Source organism: Eschscholzia californica, unplaced genomic scaffold (genome assembly GCF_041429995.1).
Source record: "Eschscholzia californica isolate CP2 unplaced genomic scaffold, dmEscCali1.0.p SCAF_4, whole genome shotgun sequence".
Taxonomy (NCBI): domain Eukaryota; kingdom Viridiplantae; phylum Streptophyta; class Magnoliopsida; order Ranunculales; family Papaveraceae; genus Eschscholzia; species Eschscholzia californica.
Window position 1 is genome coordinate 26144780 of NW_028238461.1, and position 24982 is coordinate 26169761.

Consider the following 24982-nt stretch of genomic DNA (forward strand, 5'->3'; position numbering starts at 1 on the left):
AATTCAAGAAGGTCGCGATACCCACGAGCAAACTCAGTAATCGTAGAATCCCCACAATTGAGAGTTAGAATAGTTTCTTGAAGATTGAGGTGCGGGTAATACAAGGATTGGCATAAGTTTGAGTCAGGTGAACCACACTTCAGCAGCAGTGGTTAAGCCCATGATTTCTGTCATGGTTCGGAAGACAAAGACTATATATAATTGAATAAACAGCTGATCTGTCTTTTTTCCACAATTCAAACTTAGGATTAACAGCAAGAGATCCTTCCCTTCTTTGAATGGTGGGTGGTGGAGAGGGATAGAAGAATCAGTGAATGCCAACAACTGGTTTGTGAGGACAAAGCAGACAAATCTAATACCAACTGGGAGGAAAAACTGATCTCCCAGAAGGCCAGAACAACGACTGATACTAGATATGGGAAAAACGAGAATTAGTAAGGCTCTAACACAATGAAGAGATGAGCACTTCAGAGTAGATTAGGGTTACCTCTTCCTCTAAGGATATAGTTATATTAACAGGTAGTTTACAGGGCAAGGAAACTCACATAGAGAGAAACATTAACTAGGAGATTCTTAAGTTCAATTGAGTCCCACCGTTATCAGTATGTAACATATTACATTCCGAAGGAGATTTATGCATTCTAATATGTATTAGAATTACATAACTCCGATCCTTATTTAACATTAGATGATAAAGAAAAACCCAGCTGCAGCCACAGTTCCGTACTAGTTTTAAGAGATTGATCCGTCTCTTGGTTATTATTCTTGCTGACATGATGGTACAAGGTTATCGACCTTGGATTTAATTGAGAGGCTCCAGTTTCGCAGTATTTTCTTGTGATCCATGTTTATTAGGTACTCCGCTTTTCGCTTTGATGTTTTTGGAGCAGTTGGCTGCTGGCTGCATGCTATCTAAACATCTTGTTGTACTCACACTTATTAGGCTTCTTTCGAGAAAAGATACTTCTCCGGAAGTGGTTTAGGCAAACTTAACACTATAAGAATACTAGTATGGTTTTACTATAGGCAGCTACGCGGACTAGATCGTGTCAGTAGCATCTCATTGTTTTATTACGCATTTAATAAAAGTAAAAGAAATCCTCACAGATATAGTGATTTTGCGTGTGTCTAGCGACCTCCTTAAACCAATTTAGATGGCAAGTAAGTGTTAAGAGGGCTCAACGTTTTCAAACACGTGTAAATAACTAATAAATTACCTACAGATCGACCTTGTTGAATTTTAGCGATTTTGTTCCGTGTCCCAAAGATTTTCTTTATTCAAAACTGAATCTTAAGACATAAATTTGAGCAATCTTACTCTCATTTGACATTTTTCCATCTATAAAAACCCATTTCTTCCCCCCTCTAATCAACTTGCATCAACCATGAGCTTATCTAAAAAGGATTCTAATCCTAAACTGAGTACTAGGCTTAGTGTCATCCATGTCGTTAAGAGTTCGCACAAGGGTTCTAATGATATTTACAGAGAAGATGACTCTGATCTTAAGTCAGATGCCACAAGTGGTTTCAATGAAGCAAATGATACCGAAGTACAATCGAAGGAGACTGATGTTGCAAAAGCTTTATTAGACGAAGAATCTAAAGAGACTTCGGGCGTTTTGGAAAAAATAGTTGGGGCGGAAAGTTCCAAACAGGCTTTGGTGGAGAAAAATAAAGAAAGGGAACAGTTCAAAAGGAGAGTATACATAAATTTGGGATTGACCGGAGAGGAAGATGGGAGTAATTAATAATTTCTTCAACCTTGGGTTAATAGTCTAGACTGAGTTTATATAATGTTTAAAAAATATATCTGTGTGTCTTGCTTGATTATAATAAAATAAATGGCTTTTCTTACTGAGACTGAATTTAGATTTTCTTATACGTCCATGTGTACGTTGTATGGTCAGATTTGCATTTATTATGTACATCGTTTAGGGGTTAGCGGGTTAGGGTAGGACAGCAGCCACTGCTTTAGGCCGAAAATTATATCGTTCATATAATCGTGTCACAGGTTGTGAAATCCCTCGTACAACCTTAAGAAGTCTATTTTATCTGACAAGTTAAAATGGATACTTCATAAAAGTATTGAAGTTGAATAGGGCATCCTAAGCTTCTAACGTTTTTAAAATGCTCCTTCCACTTGCTAATAGTCATCTAACTATAGAGGTGATGTTTTGTGAACAATAGATTCAAATATTGAGATATGGTATAGAAAAGTATTTATTGAATAAATTGATGGAATCAGACAAAAAATTGCTGAGGACGATTTTTGTCGATTTCAATAGAGTCCACTCGACGAGACACATAGAAACATGTATCATTGTGTTCGTGTCGTCGAGGGCATGAATTTCGACTACATATTTGCGTAAATTTTTTTCCCATATGAATGAGATATTAACATAAGAACTTTGAGTTATAACTGGAGATGGGAGCTAGTTAAAGTTAGTCGCACATCTAGTACTAAAAAACATTTTGAAGGCTTATAAGCATTTACTCACTTATACTTGGATATTAAATAAAAATTGCGTAAGTGCTTGCAAACCGTGCACATGTGTGAGCATTTGGTGTGCTTTCGAGGCACCCGCTCGCACTTCGCAGATACGCATCGTCGTAGGAGCGTGGGAGCATTCTTTTTGGTACAATACATGCAATCCAACAGAAGAGACGTTTTCAGTTGTAATCATACGGATCACCATCCAATGGACCAAAATAGTCCCTTTGACCGGCCGAAGTGCGTTGGATTCAGCAGTCATTGTGACTGTTGATCCTACAGCAATGGTGACTGTTGTTAGTCTATAAATAAGCATATAACTCAGACTCAAAAACTTACTTCTTAATACTAGTATTCAGAGAAGAATCAAGACATATTCAAATTGCCTTAAGGAAAGAGCAACCCACTCGCCTTTTTCCTTCTTTCTATCTAATTATTTGGTAATCCCGTTCGATTAGAATTTATTTATTTTTTGTTTATCATTGTTATGAAGATCAGAACAGTAAGAAATAATAGTTAGAACTCTGACTTTATGTGATCAGTATACCGAGACTAGCCTAAATAGTGTTGCAGAGTGTTACGTCCTTATATCAATGGCATGATAGAGAATAATACGTTCTGTTTTAAGTTTTAAGTTTTAAGTAGCCAAGCAAATTTTGTGTTCGAAGTCCAAAAGTTGATCTCAAATAGGACCTAAGATCCACCTAAACGAAAGAAGGAGCCCAAGAAGTCCAAACCCAAATAAAGTCCTAAACACAATCCTTACATTCCAATGTGATTCTCTATGCAATCTTTCTTTTTCATAATCCACATTCTAACCTTCTATAAATACACCCACCTTTTAAGAAACTTTTAGTTTCTTCAAGATTCCTATTGGAGATGCAATGCAAGACTTAAATTGTAAAATCTTAAGGGCTACTTAGGACTTTAAAGTTTTTAATAGAAAAAAACTTCTCTAATGCAAAACTCAATTGAAATCTTAAGATGATGTGGAAGCATTTAATTTTGAGATGTCCCAATTAGAAATTATATTTTTGAGATGTTTATTGAGAGTCGTAAGTATCCAAGTCATCGAGTCCATTCAAAGGACTTTCTGGTGGGGAAAATCCAAAATTTTTCATACCATCTGCTGGCCTGCTATATGTAAGCCACGTAAACTCGGAGGATTAGGCATTCGTCTCCCACATCTTGACAATCAAGCTTTCCTAAACAAAATTAACTGGAGAATCATAAATAATTCTCAAGCTATCTGGGTGCAAGTTCTCAAATCAAAATATTTTCCTAAAACAGTTAAACCTACTACTCCTAAACAAAACCACTCCTGGCCTTGGAAGTCCATCAACAAACATTTCAATCAAGTGCACAATCTGATCTTCTGGGATGTCAACAAAGGTGAGAAAATAGACATCTGGAATGAATATTGGATACCTGGTCACCCCCCCTCCCATCGTTAACCAGAGTGAAGTCAACATCAACTGGGTTGCCCAACTGATGGAAAACAATAACTGGAATACCTACTTGATTAACAGTTGTTTTGATATTGAGACAGGTAACGCCATTTTAAGTATCCATCTTCAGGCAAATATAAACGACGCAGCGCGATGGTCCTTAACGAAATCAGGTAAATTTTCCACTAAGTCGATGTACAATCACTTACGGACAAATAGAATTGGTACGAGGCATGAAAATACAGACTGGTTCTTCATCTGGAATATGAACACATTACCTAGGATCAAATTATTCCTATGGAAATGTTGCACCAACAGCCTACCAGTTAGAGAGAAAATCGGTAAATTTATTGGTAACACTTACAACTATATTAATTGTAATACTACTGAATCCTTAGACCATGTGATGCGCACTGTGACTTTTCCAGAGCCATTTGGTTTCACTTCCAAGTACGTTCTGAAAACTTAATTAATGTAGTTCAATGGATCCAGCAATGGAAACTATTGGAGGAAGATCAAACTAACCTATATGCAAAAATACTATGGTTTATCTGGAAAGCAAGATGTGAAAATTGCTTTCAATCTATAAAACAGACCCCTATCCAGATCATTGAAAGGATTCAACAAACTTCCACAGAACCGTTAAAAATTGATTCCGTATGAACGAAGAAATGCAGGAAACAATCTCAGTCACACCAATGGAGACCTCCATCGACACCATTTCTTAAGATGAACACGGATGCATCTTTTACAACACTCACCGAACCAGCTGGAATAGGATGTATTATTCATGATAAGGAGGTAAACTTTGCCATAGCAGCCGCAGACACAGTTCGGGAACAAACTGCAGAACAATGTGAGAGCTTAGCCATTCAATTCAGTATCAAATGGGCAGTTTAACTTCAAATCAAACACATGCATATCGAGAGTGACAATCTTAATCTGATAAACTATGTTAACAACAAGGGTGACTGTCTGCAATGGCAATCAAGAAGCATCATCTCAGCAACAATGGATCTCCGTGAACACTTTACGGAAATTATTTTCACCCACACTCCGAGAGAATGCAACACTAAGGCGGATGTGAAGGGGATTGTACTAGGGTATCTCATACACCTAATTGTCTAGTGTTGGTAGCGGAATCTCAAACATCATATGTTTAACACTATTTTCCAGGATCTATACATGAACATACCAATGAACTAGATTGGAAAGATGATTACCTCTTAATCGCTTTCGCACGAACTAAATCTCGACCAGTATTCGGAAGATAAGAGCTCCAAGTGTAGCTCTTCTACTTGAGACACCGAGTAATGACTTGAACTCCCTCCTTTCAGTCAGCTAGGACCTTCTTGAAGTTTGAGATGAAGAACTCCTTCTTCTTGACTAGATACTTGAGAAAACTCTTTTTCTCTCTCTCTCTCTGAGATGTATATTCTGAAACTCTTTCAGACACTCACAATTCTGTCTCTGAATTGCCTCTCAGTTTTCTATCTCTTTAGGTTGTATAATTAGGTATATATAGAAATCCCTAGAAGAGGTATTAGACTCAAACTAGGATTCCATAAACCTAATTATTAGGCAACTCCCAAAATACCCTCCATTGGGTCACTTAAGGTGGCCGGCCAACATAGCCCTTTATGGGCTTCCTTGGCCGGCCCACTTAGGGCCTAGCCGACCATCACATGGCCGGCCCTATTGCCTAGGTCGGCCATCACATGGCCGGCCTTCCTAAAGCCATTCTGGGCCTCCCTTTTGGGCCCGGACATGTTTATCTCTTCGGACTTCTCCGATTCTTTCAGGACTTACCAATAATGGATCCAATCCACTTATTTGCCATTATCCATCTAGTCAATTCTCTCCGTTCAAATCACTACTCTGTTGTGTAACCCTTGTAGGATCAGGTCTATGTTAGCCGCGAATCAACTCTTGATTCGACGATCGTAGTTGGCTTCTAGCTAAGCATTACGACCCCTAATTGGACCGGACTAATGATCTTCCGAGTAAGGCCATTAAGATCCTATTAGCCAAATTGTACGCATTGCATCCTTGGTCGAAGGACACTCCTTCGGAAGGATACCATTCATTCAGACTTTAGGCATTATATCCTTCAGTCTCCCACTTGTACTTAGAACAAGTGCAATGCTCGATTCCCATGTTTTTTTCGTATCTCATCTGATATGTCATATTCATCAGACTCTCTTGATCCTGAGAACAACTTCTAATCTAAACGATTAACTCTTAATCCGTTTGAGCACGGCCATGCATTTTTCTGTTGTTTCTCATCAAGTGGCCCGAAGATACTTTATCCTGATTTTACTCAGGAAAACATAATCCATTCTTGTACTCCCACTCAATTTCATGTCTATCCTGTCTCCCCCAGTATGCCGCTTTTATAACCACTTTTTACGGATGGCGTTTGACGGTACCAAAGTTCGACATTCCTTCCATAAACTGAGTGAGTACTCATGTTTTGAGGAATCTCTCCAATTTGCTTAAATGAGAGTTATGACATCTTATAACTTCAACTCTTGAAGTACTCTCATTCGGCGGGTTTCCAGTGTATCAACTATACACCCATGAAGTTGACCTTTGAATACTCCTATTCCCATAGCCCAAGAAACAGCGCTATCTTGTCAATCACTCATGCTAGTCTTCTTAAGTCATTATTGTCCAACTAATGACCTGGACTAGGGATAGTAGGATGATGTGCTTCCATGTTCACTTAATAGGGTTTCTTTCATTAGATCACGTATCTAATAAACCTACCTGGAACACTCCATCCTTTTGGACTGTCGTCTAAATTCTAAACCACAATTTAGATGACGAAATAAACCCAGTTTATTTCGGATAACAAGAGTCTGTAAAATTTGAGCACCCGCGTGAACTCCTTCACGTTCTCAATTTTACAAGTCATCTTAGGATTCTCCTTCCTGGATCCTAATTCCTTATATCCGAGCATCTCATGATCGTTCTAAGGTGACAGTTTAGTTTCCTTTTCACTTCGCTTTGTTATTATCTTGCTTTCGAACTCTTCGTAAGCTGTTATGATAATATCAGTTTTCTCCCACTGAAATTAGTACTTCCCAATTTCTAATTTTACTTTCTTATCTAGTACAGTTAAGTAACGACTCCCAGCATGAAAAACTCTTTTCCACCTGTTAGCCCTTCCTAAAAGTCTTTATTTTCGGAAGATTACTTTTATGACTTTCTTCAATCTTCTGACTTGTATGGGCGACGACATCTTTTCGTACTCCAAGTACTTCTTAGATGTTCGGGTAAACAACAATCATCTCATGATCGTTCTTATGTTTTTAAACATAAGTGTCTCTCCCATGTTTATCATGGGAGTTGGGTAGAATTTATCTCCAAGAGATCTTCTTATTCAGACCTCTTCAAAACTCCTTTTGAACGAGTCTTTATCATCCTCTGGTCTATCTCCATAGACTTTGATGCCCATGGTTAATTCACCCTCGTCTTCTTGTCCTCTCGTGTATGTCTCCTACATACAGGACATGAAACAACGCTTGTTTCACTCCCACTTACCTTCTTGTCTCACAAGATTTAACCATTCTTACTCTTATCTCTTTGGATTTCCGATCCAATTTCAGAGTGGTTTCTGCTATAGTTCTTTTGAATCTTCTCAAGACTCATTGGGGTTTTTGAGCAACCTTCTTAACTCCTTAAGAAGTTTCTAGGCGATTGTCCCTTGAACCATTCAAGGCGACATCCCTCGTAAGCCGAGTAACTTTTACTCTCTTTCGTTTTAAGGCAAGTAACTCCTTACTTCCTTTGTTTTAAGGCAAGTAACTCCTTACTTCCTCTTGTTGCTCTTTATCGAATCCTATTCGATTTTTCCTCCCACTTGTCTTCTTTGAAGGACCTTCCTTTTAATGAAGACACCATCGAGAGCAACAATCTCATTATGTTTCGATGATTTGTGAGAAAACCCCGTTCTTCTTCTTGAAGAACTTATGTCTAACACGCTTTAGACGTTTAGAATAATTGACAAATTTTAGAACTCCTTCTAAAATAATATCCATATCCATATGGACTCAATTATTCACTATAGCTTTTCTAGGTTTTTAGTGGGTTGGCAGATACGTATTAGACTTTGTGTTTTCGGAAGACCGATGACTATTGAACTTATGATCTCATCATATTCTTTAGTCACTCAGACCCACTTCTCGATTTAGGATTTGTTTCCAAAACTTCTCCAAAATCAAGTCTTACGTTCATTCTAATCACATTAATCGCAGACTTTCATGTCCAACATTATTTTCTACGATTAACTAAACTCTTGTACTCTTACAAGATTTAGAATGACTAAGTTGGATCATTCGTTAAAATTACTTAAAAGTTAGATAGACTCTTTTAAGAACATCATAAAATATCTCATATTTTATTCACTCCCATAATCTCATTACAGAGTCAATGTTCTAAAAAGAAAAAGAAATACTAAAACTGCTTGAAAGTATTGCCTATCGAGTCTATGATCCTTCTTGAGCTTTTCCAGCAACTCTTGCCTTCTTAGCTTTTGACAGGTTCATCTCCTCTTCAATAAATACTCAGCTCCCTCTTGCTCCTGTCATTCATAGTGATAGGAGTCTTTTAGGTATCTCATACCTTGAGGAATTTGTATTTAATTGAATAACTTTTAATAATTTTTACCTTGACCGGAACTCCCAGTTCCGTTCTTTCCGTCTTCCAGGAATTTTGGGCAGTTTCTTTTCCAATGGCCCGTGCCATCGCAATAGAAACACTTGGAATCAGAATGGGTACTTTTGCTCATGGCAACTTCTTTGCCTTTCCCTTTACCCGTTTTCTTCCTTTTGAATTTCTGCTTCCCGTCCTTCTTAAATCCCTTTTCTTTATGAACCATTAGAACTTCTTTCTTAGGTTCAACTATTGCAATGTTCTCTTCGTCTGTTTGGAGCATAGCGCGTAGTTCTTCTAGAGATTTGTCCCAGCCATTCATATTATAGTGCATTCTAAATTGATTAAATCCACTATGAAGCGAATGCAAAATAATATCAGTGGCAAAATCTCGGCCATTGTCGACTCCCAGTCGATTTAGTTTTTCAAAAAGACTAATCATTTTGAAAACATGTGGCCCTATAGGCTTTCCCTTTTCAAGACGCATATCCAATATCGTCCTTGAAATCTCATACCTCTCCATTCTTGACTTCTTTTGGAACAAATTCCTAAGTTGTCGAATCATGGTGTAGGCATCCATTTCTGTGAACTTATCCTGAAGATTAGGTTCCATGGTTGCCAACATGAGGCATGTTATGGGTTCGGACCTCTTCCGAAAATTCCTTTCTTGCTCCCTTTCTTGTTCAGTCGAATCTTCATTGAGAACAGGAATAGGTGTGTCTAACACGTTTGCCTTATGTTCGGATCTTAGGACAAGTCCTAGATTCCTTTCCCATACCATAAAGTTGTCACCATTCAACTTTTCCTTTTCCAGAAGCCAGCGTATGCTGCTTGAGTCTTTTGTTGTCATAATTAAACTACATGTAAGAAATGCGAAAGTGACTGGCAATTTTCTTAATTTGCCTATATTATTCTACTTTTGTTGTCCCCTTAGAATAATATAATTCCAAGATCCCATTCCTTCGAAATTAAGCGTACTTTGGCACTGCCCTTAATTCGTCGTCCTGGGTGAGTAACTCCTTACTAATCATACTCCTGTGACTCTTGGTTAACGATTTAAACATTAAATCGTCCTTTAGCCTCGAAGTCCAAAACCCTTTTGCTGACTCGTTTGAGAATAACCATTTAGACATGTAGACCTCTTCATAGATCTACCCGTATTGTCCCGAGGTAAAAGATGGCACCCTGCTTTGGCATGACCCACCATCGATGAACAAGGGCTCAACAGGTGTCTTAATCTGGGTAGGCTTTACTCAAAATTCTTTTTGGGACTTATTACGTAATTTATCAAGTTGCGTTACAGTGAACTCTTGCATAACCATTCATGATTTATTACGTAAAAGTTTATGTGGGTTTGCGTAATGATTTGTTAAATCTTAGTATTACCCCTGAAAAGATCTCATCTTTTAAGTTTATTTCTTGTTCGCCTATGGTTCGATTGAATCCATATCAAAGAACCTCTATTGACCACTCCCACTTGAACCATGATCTCATCATTCAGTTCGTCAATAGATTCTAAGACCCTATACTCTAAGTATTATTCGGGCACAACTCCTTGCGCTTAGAACAAGAAACGATAATCCTATCTAAAGGTATACTATTCTACGCAATCACAGACATCCATACATACAATAATATGACAATCATAATAAACAAAGTATGTATCCTAGACTCGTCTTTAGGTTTTGCTATGTATCGTATAGCTATTCGTGGGAATTTGTGACATCTCTATGTCTAATGGGCTCTAAAGTATAGTATTCACAATTAGAAGCACATTACGTTTCTTCCTTAATTGTTTCCTAAATCAATATAAGGAAAAACTCCGTTCGGGTTCTTCTCTAACCCGGGTCTATGTGGGAAAAAATTATGCTCGGAACCGGGAGAAAAGTCTGAAAAACTCCCTTTCAGATCATGGCCTAAAAGCCCTTGAGTCACACTCAAAAAGATCTGAGTCAACCCCGGTCAAATTCCCTTGACTGGTCTCTGGTCAACTCTTGACTCAACCTGGTCAAGGTCCGGTCCTTGAGACAGCACCTTCCTGACGTGCTTAGTCTCTCGGCCAGACGCGTCCTAGCCCAGCTAGACGCTTCTGTCCTAGGACAGACCATAGACATCTCGGGTGAGATGTCTAGGATGCGTCCTGGTCGCGTCCCAGACGCGTCCAGACCATCCGGTCACCTTACATCCCTCTCGGGTACTCAATCCGAGAGGTGTTGGAACTCCTAGACGCGTCCCGTACGTGTCTGGACCTGGGACAGCACATGTCCCATCTCGGATGTTCGGTCCGAGATGCACCCGTGCTCCACAGTCGCGTCCCAGACGCTTCTGTGCACAGACGGCAAGGCCATCCTACTTGGGATGCCTTCTGGACGCGTCCAGACACTTCCTAGACGCTTCTGGATGCTCCGGTCGCATCCCAGTCGCGTCTGGAAGCTTCCAGTCGCATCTGAGATGCTTCTGGTCGCTCCAGACGCATCTGAGATGCTTCTGGTCGCTCCAGACGCATCCTGAATGCGTCCGGACACCCGTCCAGTGTCTCGGTCCTAGACCGAGACTCTAATAGGTTCCCTCGAGCGCGTCCCAGACGCGTCAGGGATGTCCGAGACGCTCCTGTCTTGGAATCCTATTCCGTCTCGGACTGGGATATCCCAGACGCGTCTTCCACGCGCTGAGACGTCCGAGACCCGAGAGTCTCGGACTCCTAGTCCGTGTTGGACTGGGATATCCCAGACGCGTCTTAGACGCTCTGGGACGTCCGAGACCCGAGAGTCTCGGACTCCTAGTCCAGCTCGAACTAGGATTCCCGGTCCTTCACGGACTGGGTTTTCCAGTCCGTGTCCCTGTCTGTCTCGGACTGTCTGTCCAAGACGTGCTGGTCCGGCCCGGACGCGTCCTGTCCGGTCCGGCCAGCTGGGTTTCCAAACTTTTTGGAAATCCAACCGTTCCAACTGATTTTCTTTTTGTTTTTCTTTGTTCCAGCTGCTGTTAGGTACTGTTTTTGATCAATTCATCATCCAATCTTCATGGTTTTGATGATTTCTATCAAAATTCTAATACCCTAAAGCTTGTTTATGAAAACTCTTTTCATAAAACTATGTTTCTAGTGTTTCTAGGTCATGAATCTCATTCAAAACCCTAATTTGATCTCATCAAACTATGCTTGAATCTCTATTCAAACATTAAAAACACTAGTATCTAGTTGTTCAAGTATGAATCTAATTCGTCTAGTCAAAGATAGTTCATGCAAACGGCTCGTGATGCCACTGAAGGGGATTGTACTAGGGTATCTCATACACCTAATTGTCTAGTGTTGGTAGCGGAATCTCAAACATCATATGTTTAACACTAGTTTCCAGGATCTATACATGAACATACCAATGAACTAGATTGGAAAGATGATTACCTATTAATCGCTTTCCCACGAACTAAATCCCGACCAGTATTCGGAAGATAAGAGCTCCAAGTGTAGCTCCTTTACTTGAGACACCGAGTAATGACTTGAACTCCTTCCTTTCAGTCAGCTAGGACATTCTTGAAGGTTGAGATGAAGAACTCCTTCTTCTTGACTAGATACTTGAGAAAACTCCTTTTCTCTCTCTCTCTCTGAGATGTATATTCTGAAACTCTTTCAGACACTCACAATTCTGTCTCTGAATTGCCTCTCAGTTGTCTATCTCTTTAGGTTGTATAATTAGGTATATATAGAAATCCCTAGAAGAGGTATTAGACTCAAACTAGGATTCCATAAACCTAATTATTAGGCAACTCCCAAAATACCCTCCATTGGGTCACTTAAGGTGGCCGGCCAACATAGCCCTTTATGGGCTTCCTTGGCCGGCCCACTTAAGGCCTAGCCGGCCATCACATGGTCGGCCCTATTGCCTAGGTCGGCCATCACATGGCCGGCCTTCCTAAAGCCATTCCGGGCCTCCCTTTTGGGCCCGGACATGTTTATCTCTTCGGACTTCTCCGATTCTTTCAGGACTTACCAATAATGGATCCAATCCACTTATTTGCCATTATCCATCTAGTTAATTCTCTCCGTTCAAATCACTACTCTGTTGAGTAACCCTTGTAGGATCCGGTCTATGTTAGCCTCGAATCAACTCTTGATTCGACGATCGTAGTTGGCTTCTAGCTAAGCATTACGACCCCTAATTGGACCGGACTAATGATCTTCCGAGTAAGGTCATTAAGATCCTATTAGCTAAATTGTACGCATTGCATCCTTGGTCGAAGGACACTCCTTCGGAAGGATACCATTCCTTCAGACTTTAGGCATTATATCCTTCAGGATGCACTAGCAAAATGGGGAAGAACAAACCGTCAGAGGAAAATTTGGAATGCGACTCCGGATTTTATGAGGAATGTAATTTAACTTGTGGATTTTGTAGTTTCAATGTAGTTGCTCATCAAAAAAAAATATCCAAGTTATCAAATTTAATTTTCGGACCAATAGAAAGCCTTTCTTTTTCAACCACTTTTTCCTATATTAAATTTATGTGTGACATGTTGATGCACCCGAAAAGGTTGCACACCCAAGCGAAGGTATCAAGTATTACTCGGTAAAACCGGAGTCGATCCAAGGATAGGTTGGTAGTTTGGCCAACGAAGGGTCTTATCCCTCGGTTTAGATGTCAAATACTAACTTAGACTAAAAGGAAAAGGAACAAGGGTAAACGGGGGGTTATGATATTGAATAAGAAACAAAAGAAAATAAATAAAACAAACTAAATTATTAAAAAGTAAACGGGCGAGAGAGATTCGAGAGAAGATTCGAAGGAAACAAGAGCCGGGAGGCAACAAGAGTCGGGAGACAAATAAGTGAGCGAGGTGTCGAAGTCTGGGAATCCATAATGATAACCTACAACTATATAAAGTCCGATCTAATGTTTCAAAGTATAATCGATGTTCGACTCCTAAGGTAGATGTCTCTAAGTACTATGTATATCCGGAGATCACACTTAGTCAAACAAACGTCTAAATCGGTTTATCCAGAGTCAACGAAAGTGTTGTCTAGTCGCCTAACTATGTGAAGTGCATGACAAGACACATGAAATTATGACTTAGACTATGATCGATATCGAATACTTCGTTTCGTCTATTAACTATGCGAAGTGCTTGACAAGGCACAATACATCAAAACGATAATCGAAATAAATGAACATCAATTTATAATCAAAACATCAAATCATATTAAACATAATCACGAATTCATCACATTTCATCTCATATAATCGACACACTAAAGTTAGCTAAATATGGTGATTGAATAAGAAATGGAAAAAAAATGATAGGAGAATCCCCCTTTTTCGATGTGGTTCGAGGCTAAGATCGTCGGAAAATATAAGTCTTTAGTTGCAGCCGATCTCCCCTTAGCAAATTTCTGGGTTCCCCATAGCGACCACCACCATCTTCTCCATTTAGAACACAACCTCCATTAAAGCTAACCCTAGCTTTCTCTCTCTAGAAATTTGTAGCCCAAAATCAAATCAAACCACATGGGTAGCTAGCCAACAACATGGGAATAAAAGCCCTAAGGTTTCCGGCCAAGAAAGTGGTCGGAAACCATAGAAGAATCCGGCCAAAGACAAGAAGAAATCCGGCCAAATGAGGTGCTGTCCGGCCTTCCTTGGCTTGTCCCGAGCCACCCGCGACCGTCCCGAGCTGGAGATGTGCGAGAAGCTTCCTTGAACATGCAACCCGAGCTAGAGATGTGCAGCCCGAGCAAGAACAGCAAAACCCGAGCTGCTGTTGCATCCGTCCAGCAGCATCTCGTGCCTTCTTGGTGTAGCTCAGGCTGCTGTTGCGTGCTGCTACTCTTCCCGAGCCGGACAAGCACTCCCGAGCTGTTGGCCCGAGTTGCTTGTTCCGGGATGCTTCTTGCGCCGGCCTTGCTTGGCCGGCCAAGCATAGGCCGCCTGCTCCTTCCTCTTTCTCTCTTTTTCTCTTTCTTGTCCCTTCATTCAAACTTCAAGAACAACCCCCAAACTCAAGAACTCTCTTGTCTCTTTTCTCTTTCTTCCTTCTTTGCTTGGTCTTGTTCTTCTTCTTTTGTTTTGTGGGCTTAAGATGGACTTGGGCTTTGCTTCAGAAACAAGGAGGGTGCCTTCATACTTGATCTCTACAAATCTAATTTCAAGAGACGACTTTTGCTTCCATCTTCCATAATTTCTCCGTCCGAACTCTGATTCGACTTCCGTTTTCACCGTCGGACACGTCATTGACTCCTCTTGTCATTTGATTTGCTTGAAATCTTTTTCTCTCATTTTGAGCACATAAAATGATAGTGACAATTCGCTCCCTTTATTCTGATTTACATGTTTATCTCCAAATATGATACCTAACAAGAAAAGTAAATAAAATATTATTTATAATACTCGAAAGGAACTAACTCATCGAAGTTAAGTGGCCTAAATGTGGCATTTTCACGCCACATCAAACATTCCCAAACTTAGAATTTGCTAGTCCTCGAGCAAACAAACAAAACAAAATAATAAAGTATACCTAACTCACTTTCGGAGGAATCCCGATTGCATTTAGCGTATCCAACAAGCCTTTAAACCCTTGGGTTGCCCCTAAAGGACGAGTTTTGTCTCGTGAGGGTTTCCAGTGAATACACCCACAAAGTTCTAGATTTCCAAGAGACATAAGATTTCAACTATCGCTGCAAATAAGGTAATGATCAGCAAGTGAGAGACTTAAGTATGTCAAACACATGAACCAAACCAATAAACACAAAAGGATGCTAAGAGTCTCCTCACTAATAGTTTATACTCAAATCCAAGTGTCCCATCATCATAAGTATCATCCAAGTCTAAAGTAACAAACCTTGTTTCGTATCATAACACATTTCGCCTCGACTTTGGCCTCACAGTCATACGCTCTTAAACATGAAATCACTCAAAATGTAATTTAATGGTTCACTCTCATGTGTGAGCATGGGATAAAGGAAACTCAACACATACAAAGTTAAATGAGGATAACATGTTATAAAACGAAATGATCTCTTAAGAATGGAAATAACCACTAACGGAATGGGGAAGCTCACTTATCCTTCTCACCCACTCTACCCTCTAATAATGTCTCCTAAAGGTAAACAGATACACGTGATGGAATGGAAGATGAAGAAATCCCGAGAATGTCGACGCCTTCAATGATAAAAGAACGCTCAAACAATCTTTAAACTTGACTATTTGCTTTGAATACTTTATTTATTCCAACACTTACATAAACACTCAAAAGTTCACATGAACTTTTACACAAAAACAACTTTCTTTCTTTTTCTTTTTTCTTTTTTTTTCTCTTTTTCTTTTTTCCTTTTTTCACTTTTTTTCACTTTCTTTCTTTTTCTTTTCTTTTTTTTTACACACATAACCAAACACCAAACACAAAAGTACAAACTAGAGTTCTCAACAAATCACCTTTACTTTCACATTTTGCTTTCACATTCTTTCTTCTTTACTTTTCATGCCTTCATTCTCGGAAGTAGTATGATGAATGGATGGTGAAGTATCCGTTTTCCTAATGTTGACACCATTATCGGGTTTCATGGACTACAAGGGTAAGGTTTATTCGCTATCCTGATGTCACTTCTAGTGGCTAAGAAAGTTGAGCTCATGAGATCGTCTAAGCTCTTTTGAAAATTGGGAAGTTGAGTAGCTCTTCATTCTACTCGGAGTTAGCGCGGAAGAGTACACTCAAAGGAAATAAAAAGGCTCAGATATCTCACATAGGTTTAAGTCTACGCTAACAACTATTTTAGGTCACTTAGAAGTGTTCCTTCTTCCTTAAGATGATACTCACATGATAAAACACCAACACCAAAGGACTCAACATTCATGAAAAGACTAAGAGCATGCATAAGATTTATTGAGAAAGATACACATGCATCAACATAGTTAAGAATACCACTAGAGTCATACCAAATCTACCCAAAATTTTTTCAAATTTGGTCGAATTTGTTGAACTCTCTTGTCTTTTGAAATCTAAGGTCATGATGTCATGCGACCAAAAGGTCGTATCCCCATCCCCAAACTTATAACTAACATTGTCCTCAATGTTCTAAGCATATACTCACCAAAAGATAAGAGGTACAATAAGTTAAAGAGAAGAGTGGAAGGATATTACCATAGTCGAAGGAGATAAAAGATGATACTACCAAGACTTATGTATTCGAGTTCCAAGTTGATGATGAGTCCATTGCCATCCCCAAACTTGGAACGAACAACGTTCCAAAAGTATACAAAGAGAGAAACGCTCCTAACACATCAATAAATAACTTAAGAATGAAGCATAAGTATGACCATATAACGATAAGACCACTCACGCGGGATCACTCGATTGCATCAAGCTATGCAACTAACCTTTGAGTCTCGTGTATGCACGAGAGCATGAGTTTTGTCTCGTGGAGGGTTTCCAGAGATGATACCCACAAACATCAAACTCCATCTCAATAGACCAACCAATCATATAAAAAAAGACGAAAAATTTGAGGGTCTACCCATAAGAAAGTTTTAACCGGTAAGAATCGTCTCACAACAATAAAATGGCATGGGTACATAAGTGATACGGCAAAAAATAAGAGGTAATCCCCAAACTTGAATGATGTCAAGGCAAAAAAGTTTGATATAATAACAGAGGGGTCATGCATTTCACCAAAATGATCTACAAAGGTCTCAGGAATCAAACTATTCATGTTGTTATGGTCCCCCTGGGCATTAATGAAGGATATGTCCGTTCGGTCTGAAGGAGATGTCCTTCCGAAGGAGTTTCCTTCGACCAAGGTGGCAATGCGATCAATTTGTCAGTTAGGATAACGATGACCATACGTGAAAATCATCCAGTCCGGTCCAATTAGGGGTCGTAATGCTTTGCTAGAAGCCAACTACGATCGTCGAATCAAGGCGTTGATTCGCGGCTAACATGGACCGGATCCTACAACGGGTTACACATAAGAGTGGTAACTTGATCGGAGAGACTTGACTAGACGGGAACAGGCTAAAGATGGATGGGATCCACGCACAACCATTCGACAACTTAAGGAAGATTTTAGTTGCAGCCGATCTCCCATTAGCAAATTTTTGGGTTCCCCATAGCGACCACCATTATCTTCTCCATTTAGAACACAACCTCCATTAAAGCTAACCCTAGCTTTCTCTCTCTAGAAATTTGTAGCCCAAAATCAAATCAAACTACATGGGTAGCTAGCCAAAGACAAGAAGAAATCCGGCCAAAGACAAGAAGAAATCCGGCCAAATGGTGAGATCCGGCCAAATGAGGTGTTGTCCGGCCTTCCTGGCTTGTCCCGAGCCACCCGCGACCGTCCTCAGCTGGAGATGTGCGAGAAGCTTCCTTGAGCATGCAACCCGAGGTGGAGATGTGCAGCCCGAGCTATTGTTGCATCCGTCCAGCAGCATCACGTGCCTTCTTGGTGCAGCTCGGGTTGTTGTTGCGTGTTGCTACTCCTCCCGAGCCGGACAAGCACTCACGAGCTGCTGGCCTGAGTTGCTTGTTCCGCGCTGCTTCTTTTGCCGGCCTTGCTTGGCCAATCTAGCTTGGCCGGCCAAGCATAGGCCCGCTGCTCCTTCCTCTTTCTCTCTTTTTCTCTCTCTTGTCCCTTCTTTCAAACTTCAAGAACCCTCTTGCCTCTTTTCTCTTTCTTCCTTCTTTGTTTGGTCTTGTTCTTCTTCTTCTTTTCTTTCGTGGGCTTGAGTTGGGGTTGGGCTTTGCTTCAGAAACAAGGAGGGTGCCTTCATACTTGATCTTTACAAATCTAATTTCAAGAGACGACTTTTGCTTCCATCTTCCATAATTTCTCCGTCTGAACTCCGATTCGACTTCCGTTTTCATCGTCGGACTCGTCATTGACTCCTCTTGTCATTTGATTTACTTGAAATCTTTTTCTCTCGTTTTACGCACATGAAATGATAGTGACAATTCGCTCATTTTATTCTGACTTACATGTTTATCTCCAAATATGATACTTAACAAGAAAAGTACATAAAATATTATTTATGATACTCGAAAGGAACTAAATTATACGACCATGATTGGAAATGTTCTTTCAACGACCCTGTCACGTGGGCTTCACTAAACCTGAGATAATGCACCGTTGTGGGTGCTGATGTCAAAAAATGACCTTCCGTTATATCAATATGGAAAAGGGAGTTGATGTATGACCACCTCCGTTATGTGTGAATATTCTGTGATGTTGAGTCTGATTCTCTCGCCTGATCCTCGCTCGAGCTCTGGTTCCTGCTCCTGCTTCTTGCTTCAAGCTCCAGCTCCTCGCTCCAGCTTCATTGCTTCTTGGTGGGAAAACCTACAAAGGGTTCGAAAACCGCTCTAACACTCAAGATAGTCAGGGTGTTCGTTGCAATAAAAGATTGAATACTGATTGAATCTTTTGGGGGTGAGTATGTTTTACTCAGAGAAAGTGAACCTGTCTTGTGGAAGACGATGGGGGCCCCTTTTATAGGCAATGTTAAGCCGACTTTGATTAGTGGTTGTGCTGAGGCGGTGGTCGTCAAACCGTTAGGGAAGTTTCTTCTTATCGTATCTAGGGTTTCCCTTGGAGTCTATCTCGGATCTTAGATAAGTGGAAATTCCTAAGTTCAAAGATACTTCGTAGATATGTTGCGAAAGTGATAGATCTTTGGGGAGATATTTTCTCCTCTCAGACTCCTGAAGCCCAAGCTTGCTTAAACACTTCAGATCTATAACCGACTGGGATCTTTTAGGGAGATTCAGGGATTGAGTCGCCAAGCTGTAGGCACTTTCCTGCCTCCCAGTTTACGGCGTGAGACAGAGGCGTAGCTTACACGGATGATGGGTCATGAAAATGTCCCATCTGAGTCGTTTAATTTAGTTGAGTTAGTTGGTTTCGAGTCTTTATTATAATAAAATGGTTGGTTTTCTTGATTAGGTGTCTTTTGAAGAGTTAGGTGTGAAAAACGATTAAAAACGAGGAAAAAGATGCATGAAACGTATTTTGGTCATTTGGAGTCAAGGACATTCTGTTAATTTGGCCAATACGAGTACATGGGTGAAAAGTAGAGGTCGAGACGAGTCCGTAGGAGAAAACGGAAGTCAAATCGGAGTCCGGACGAGAGAAGTATGTGAAGTCAAAGTCAAGTCAACAGTTTGTCAACATTCGGTCAATCTTAGGGATGTATTCTAGCACGCGGTATACCAGCACACACGTGTCGTAGTTCGGAGGTTGGAGCATCGAAATCCCGTGTTTCCGCTGGACATCGAAATGGCCCTTATAAGCCTGATTCAGTGTAGCGCGTCGCATCTTGCTCCAGTAGTCCCGCTCCGACGTTATAATCTGGACCGTAGCCTTCCGCGTTTTTTAAGATCGGACGGTTCCTGCGCATCCCGTCTTTTATTGCTTATTCCGTCACCCGTAGCAGCATAGCTGCCGTGCTCCCGGACGCGTGTCTTTCTACCAACCCTCTAGATCCGTGCCTTGAAGATCCGACGGCTCCTGTGCGCGCCGCAGCTTAACTCTATAGATCCGGGAGTATCTTAGCGACCGAAACTCATTGGAAACCCTAGCCGCCGACCAGATTGTGCTTTTAACCCCTAGAATTCCAATTTTGACCCTCAGCTTTCCACTTTTTACCAATTTAACCCACCAAAAACCCTAACCCACCTATAAATAAGTCCCTTTCTCCTCCATTAAAACCTAGACTTGCAAACCCTCTCAATATTCCTCTTCTCTACTCAACCTATCCCTCTTCTCACCTATTTCTTTCTCTCTTTTCTACTACTAAATCTATCTTCTCCATTATTTTTCCATCTTTCTCTACTACTACTTCTTCTATACCACTATTCTTTCTTCCATTAATAGTCTTCTCCTTCTTTCTTCCATATTCTTCTATCATCTTTATCCCCTTTCATCTCTTCTTTCTAACTTCTTTCTACATCTAATTTCTTCCTTCTCTTTCTTTTTCTTATTTGGGTGCAATAAAATAGCTATTACTTGGAATTCTTGGAGTAAGATTCTTGAGCACAAATGGAGCAAATCTTTGACAAATTGTAGATACATGGGAATATGGAGTTTGAACATTCTTGGTGATTTCTTTCCATTAATTTCTTAGTATTTTCATTTATTTTACAATGTCAATGAATGTTATTCTAGAATTCCATGTATAGTTAATTTAGCAATCTAAGGTTGTGAATGAAACCCATTTTGGATCTTTATAATACTTGTTCTTGATTAATTAAATCCTTTGATGTGCTTTAATGTCTATTGATTGTTTATCTATATGGATTGGATTTTCTTTCCATTACTCATGCCTCATAATTAGATATTTCATACTTTCGTTAAGTTGTTAGATGGAGTATGCTTTTTAGATGATGAATAATAGTTAAGCGATCCGAATCTCTATAAGGAAGACAATTAGAATTAGTAATTATAAAATTGTTTTATCTAGAATATCATCCGGAATCCAAATAGTTCATTATATTGGATCCCGAGTAAATACAAAAGAGATTTAAGTAATTAAGTGCTTGTTTTATAAAGTGAAATTATGTGGTGGATTATATAAGCTTAGATATCTTCTCCCCTCTCTTAGATAGTTTAGTTAGTTTCATTTGTTTTCTTATTTCTTATATATCAATCATCAATTTTATGAGGGGTGTGTGTGTGTTTTAGTCTAAGTTAGATATTGACATCTTGATTATTGGGTTAAACCCGCATTCAATATCCGAAGTTACCTACTTATCTCTTGGGACGATACTCGATCTTATTATAAATACTATAACTTGACCCCGTATACTTGCGGGAATAGACCTACTTCGGGCCTATCAAGTTTTTGGCGCCGCTGCCGGGGATAGGTTTAGTAGTTTGGATATAGTTTGTTGGTTTGTTCATTAGTTTAGTGTTAATTTCTTACTTAGACATTTTTGCTTTATTTGTTTTTCTATTTTCTTAAGTTTATTTTTTTTTTTAAGTACCATTTAAAGGAAATAGCCAGAAGAGACATAGGAGCGAAGGAAAGGAAGGAATCGAGAAGTCGAGTGAAAAGTCGATAGTATCGCATTCTATCTCTTCCTTCTTACTTGTGTGATTGTTTAGTTCTATAATTGTTAGTTCCCATTTTGTGATTATGTGTTACCATCTTTGAATATTGTTAGATCATGGCCCGTTCTTATAACGGTTGGCCATTCGATGTTGATGATGATGAACTTATTTCGAGGATTCCCCGCACTAACCGACCTGATATGACCTTAGGTGAATACCAACGGATGTGTAGGGATGTTTCGATTAGTGAGGGGAATAAACCATTTGAGCATGACAGATCTCGTATGACCCTAGGAGAATACCGACGGATGTGTAGAGATGGTCGAATTAGTGATGGATATGATCCGACACTAAATATGTATGAGAGACCTTATAGTCCACATTATTCTGAGACCAATGATTTTAGAGGCAGGTATGATCCTAGTATGTACGGTGGGAGTTATTATCAAGAGTCTTCATTTAATTACACTTGTGAGCCTTATCACGAAGAGACTCTTGAAGATAGATCTCAATTAGAGTCTGTGAGTCGTCTGACTGAAATGATGTTACAACATGAAGAGACACAAGATCTATTTCAACAGACGCAGATTCAAATGCAACAAGAGTTACAACAGAGGTTTGAGTCTCTAAATCATCAGTTTGAGTCTCTAAATCATCAAGTACAGATGATTACATCACAGTTATTAGCCGACGAGGAAGGGGTTTTACCATCCCAAACTCAAGAGGGTACTAGGTCCGATGGCAAGGGTAATACGTCTAACCCTAGTACTAAGTTAAATGTCGACGAATCAACTGAGAGGACCCAAGAGCTTGAACATAACCTTGTTGTCTCGTTTCCTCACCATGTGTCATCTCATCATGATAGGACTACATTAGACTTTGAGATTCAGGATGATGGCTCTATGAACAAGTTTGGGAATGACACTATTTTGAACTTTCCGTTTTTCGACACTTGTAAGGAGTCAGTCTTAGATGCCGTACAGGATGTGATAACTGATTGCGAGGCTCCAGATGCCTTTGAGGATATTGATAACGTAGTAGTTAGAGACATGTTGGATAGTTTGTCAGACTATTTACCTAAGGAAACCATGGACCTTGACTTGGTCCCCAAGCCTATTGCCTTACCCTTAGAGTCTAGTTCGACTTTCCACATGATCTCAAACTCGGTTGTTGATCCCTTTTGGGACATTTCAGACGTCTTCCCGAAGACGTCTATGGACATAGTGGATGTTCTATCCACTAAGCTTCCAGATGACTTTTTGCCTTCGACTGACCTCTTAGTATTTCACTTGTATGTCGATCCTTTCGACGACTTCTTAGTCGTCGGCCCTAGCATTTATGCTTACTTAGTGGACCGTGCATCCACTAAGTTTGGGGATGGCTTATTTTCTTCGATCGTCTTACTTGCACTTTATGGTTTTTACATAGTTGTGAGACGATTACCATTTGTATATAGCTTTCTTTGGGTTGACCCCCAAATGTTTCGTCTTTTGCTTTATGATCGTTAGGCCGATTAATGGGTCTTGATGTTTGTGGGTATCATCTCTGGAAACCCTCCACGAGACATAACTCGTGTTCTTGTGTGAAATCAAGAGAATCAAAGGCTAATTGCATAGCATAATGCAATCGTGTATACCCACGTTAGTGGTAGATTTGTATGTGGTCATGTCTTTTATGTGATTCATTCTTATGATATTTGTTGATATTTTAGGAGCAATTCTTATATGTTTTACTTCTAAGACGTGGTTTGTTCCAAGTTTGGGGATGGCGCGAGCTTGACATCAACTTGGAACCTCTTTATACATGAGCCTTGGTAGTATCATCTTTTATCTCCTTCGGTTATGGTAATATCTCTCCACTCTTCCCTTTAAATTGATGTGCCTCTTTATCTTTTGGTGAGTGTATGCTTAGAACATTGAGGACAATGTTAGTTTTAAGTTTGGGGATGCGGGATATGACCATAACCAATGCATGACCATGGGTTTCAAAGACAAAAGGGTTCAAAGTAGCCAAAATTTGAAAATTTTGAACATTTTGAGTAGATTTGCATGTGATTCTAGTGATAGTTTTAAGAATTTTGATGCATATGTGTCGAGTTGATGAGTTTTGTGATTGCTAATGGCCTTTGCATGAAAGTCGAGTCTTTTAGTGTTTGTGTTGTGCCATGTGAGTGACATCTTAGTGAAGAAGAAACATTTCTAAGAGACCTAGAGTAGTCATTAGTGGAGACTTAACCCATGTGAGAGCTCAAAGCCTAAATTGCCATTCGAGTGTACTCTTCCGCGCTAACTCTGAGTAGAATGAAGAGCTACTCAACCTCGTAACTTATAAAAGAGCTCATTTGATCTCGTGTGCTCAATTTCCTTAGCCACTACGAGTGACATTAGGATAGCGAATTAACCTTGCCCTTGTAGTCCATGAAACCCAATGAGAATGTCAACTAGAGGAAAGCGGATACTCCATCACCATCCATCATCTTATATCCCGAGAATGAAGACACGAGATAAAAGAATGAAGAATGTCAAAAGCAAGTATGAAATGAAAGTTGATTGCAAGAATAGAGTTGTGTGTGTTGTATTTTGTTTTGGTTGTTTGTATTTGTGTTATGAAAAGAAAAAGAAAAAAAAGAGAGAAAAAAAAAAGAAAAAAAAAAAGAAAATGAAAAAAAAAAGTGATATGAAAAAAAGAAAAAGAAAGAAAAAGAGTGAAATAAAGTGATTTTTGTGTATGTTTGAGCATGTGTTAGCTCTTTTGTGTGAGCAATGCGATTGTATATATGTGTTGGTGTTTTTGTTCATGAATAAGTATTCAAAGCAAGAAACAAATGTTGAGATGCTTAAATGGTTCTACCATAATGAAGAGGTCGAAATTCTCGGGAATCCACCACCATCACATCATCTATTGTATCCGCTAACCTTTAGAAGGCATCTTAATAGGGTAGAATGGGTGAGAAGGGTGAGTGAGCTTGTAGGGATTTAAACCCTTATACTAGTGTTTATAGCGGATAACGACATCTAATGTCTAACACTAGTATCCCCAAGATCATCATGCAAAACTAGTAATTAAACTAATGGAGATAGTAGATTACCTTAATCGCTTTTCCCTCGAACTAGTTGAATTGATTAAAGAAGACCAAGAGATTCAAGTGTAGCTCCTGTACTTGGGACACGAGTAATCAACTTGATCTCCCACCTTGTTGTATAGCTAGCACACCAATGGTGGTTGGAAAGAAGAACACCTTCTTCTTTGACTAGATTGATAGTAATGGGAATTAGCTCACTTTCGCCTCTCTACTTGATGTGGTAGAGTAAGAAAGCTTAGAGAGAAATTCCACACCTTATTCTCTGCCCTAAG

The 24982-nt window shown here is 39.8% G+C and overlaps 1 protein-coding gene across 1 annotated transcript in view; it reads left to right on the top strand.

The window, feature by feature from the left end:
• The window catches only part of LOC147543893 (uncharacterized), a 101312-nt gene extending 76982 nt beyond the window's left edge, over positions 1-24330 (top strand). The window contains exon 2 of the mRNA XM_086634783.1: positions 23280-24330. The gene's annotated coding sequence lies outside the window, so the exon portion shown is untranslated. The remainder of the gene's footprint in view (positions 1-23279) is intronic.
• The last annotated feature ends 652 nt before the right edge of the window (positions 24331-24982 follow it).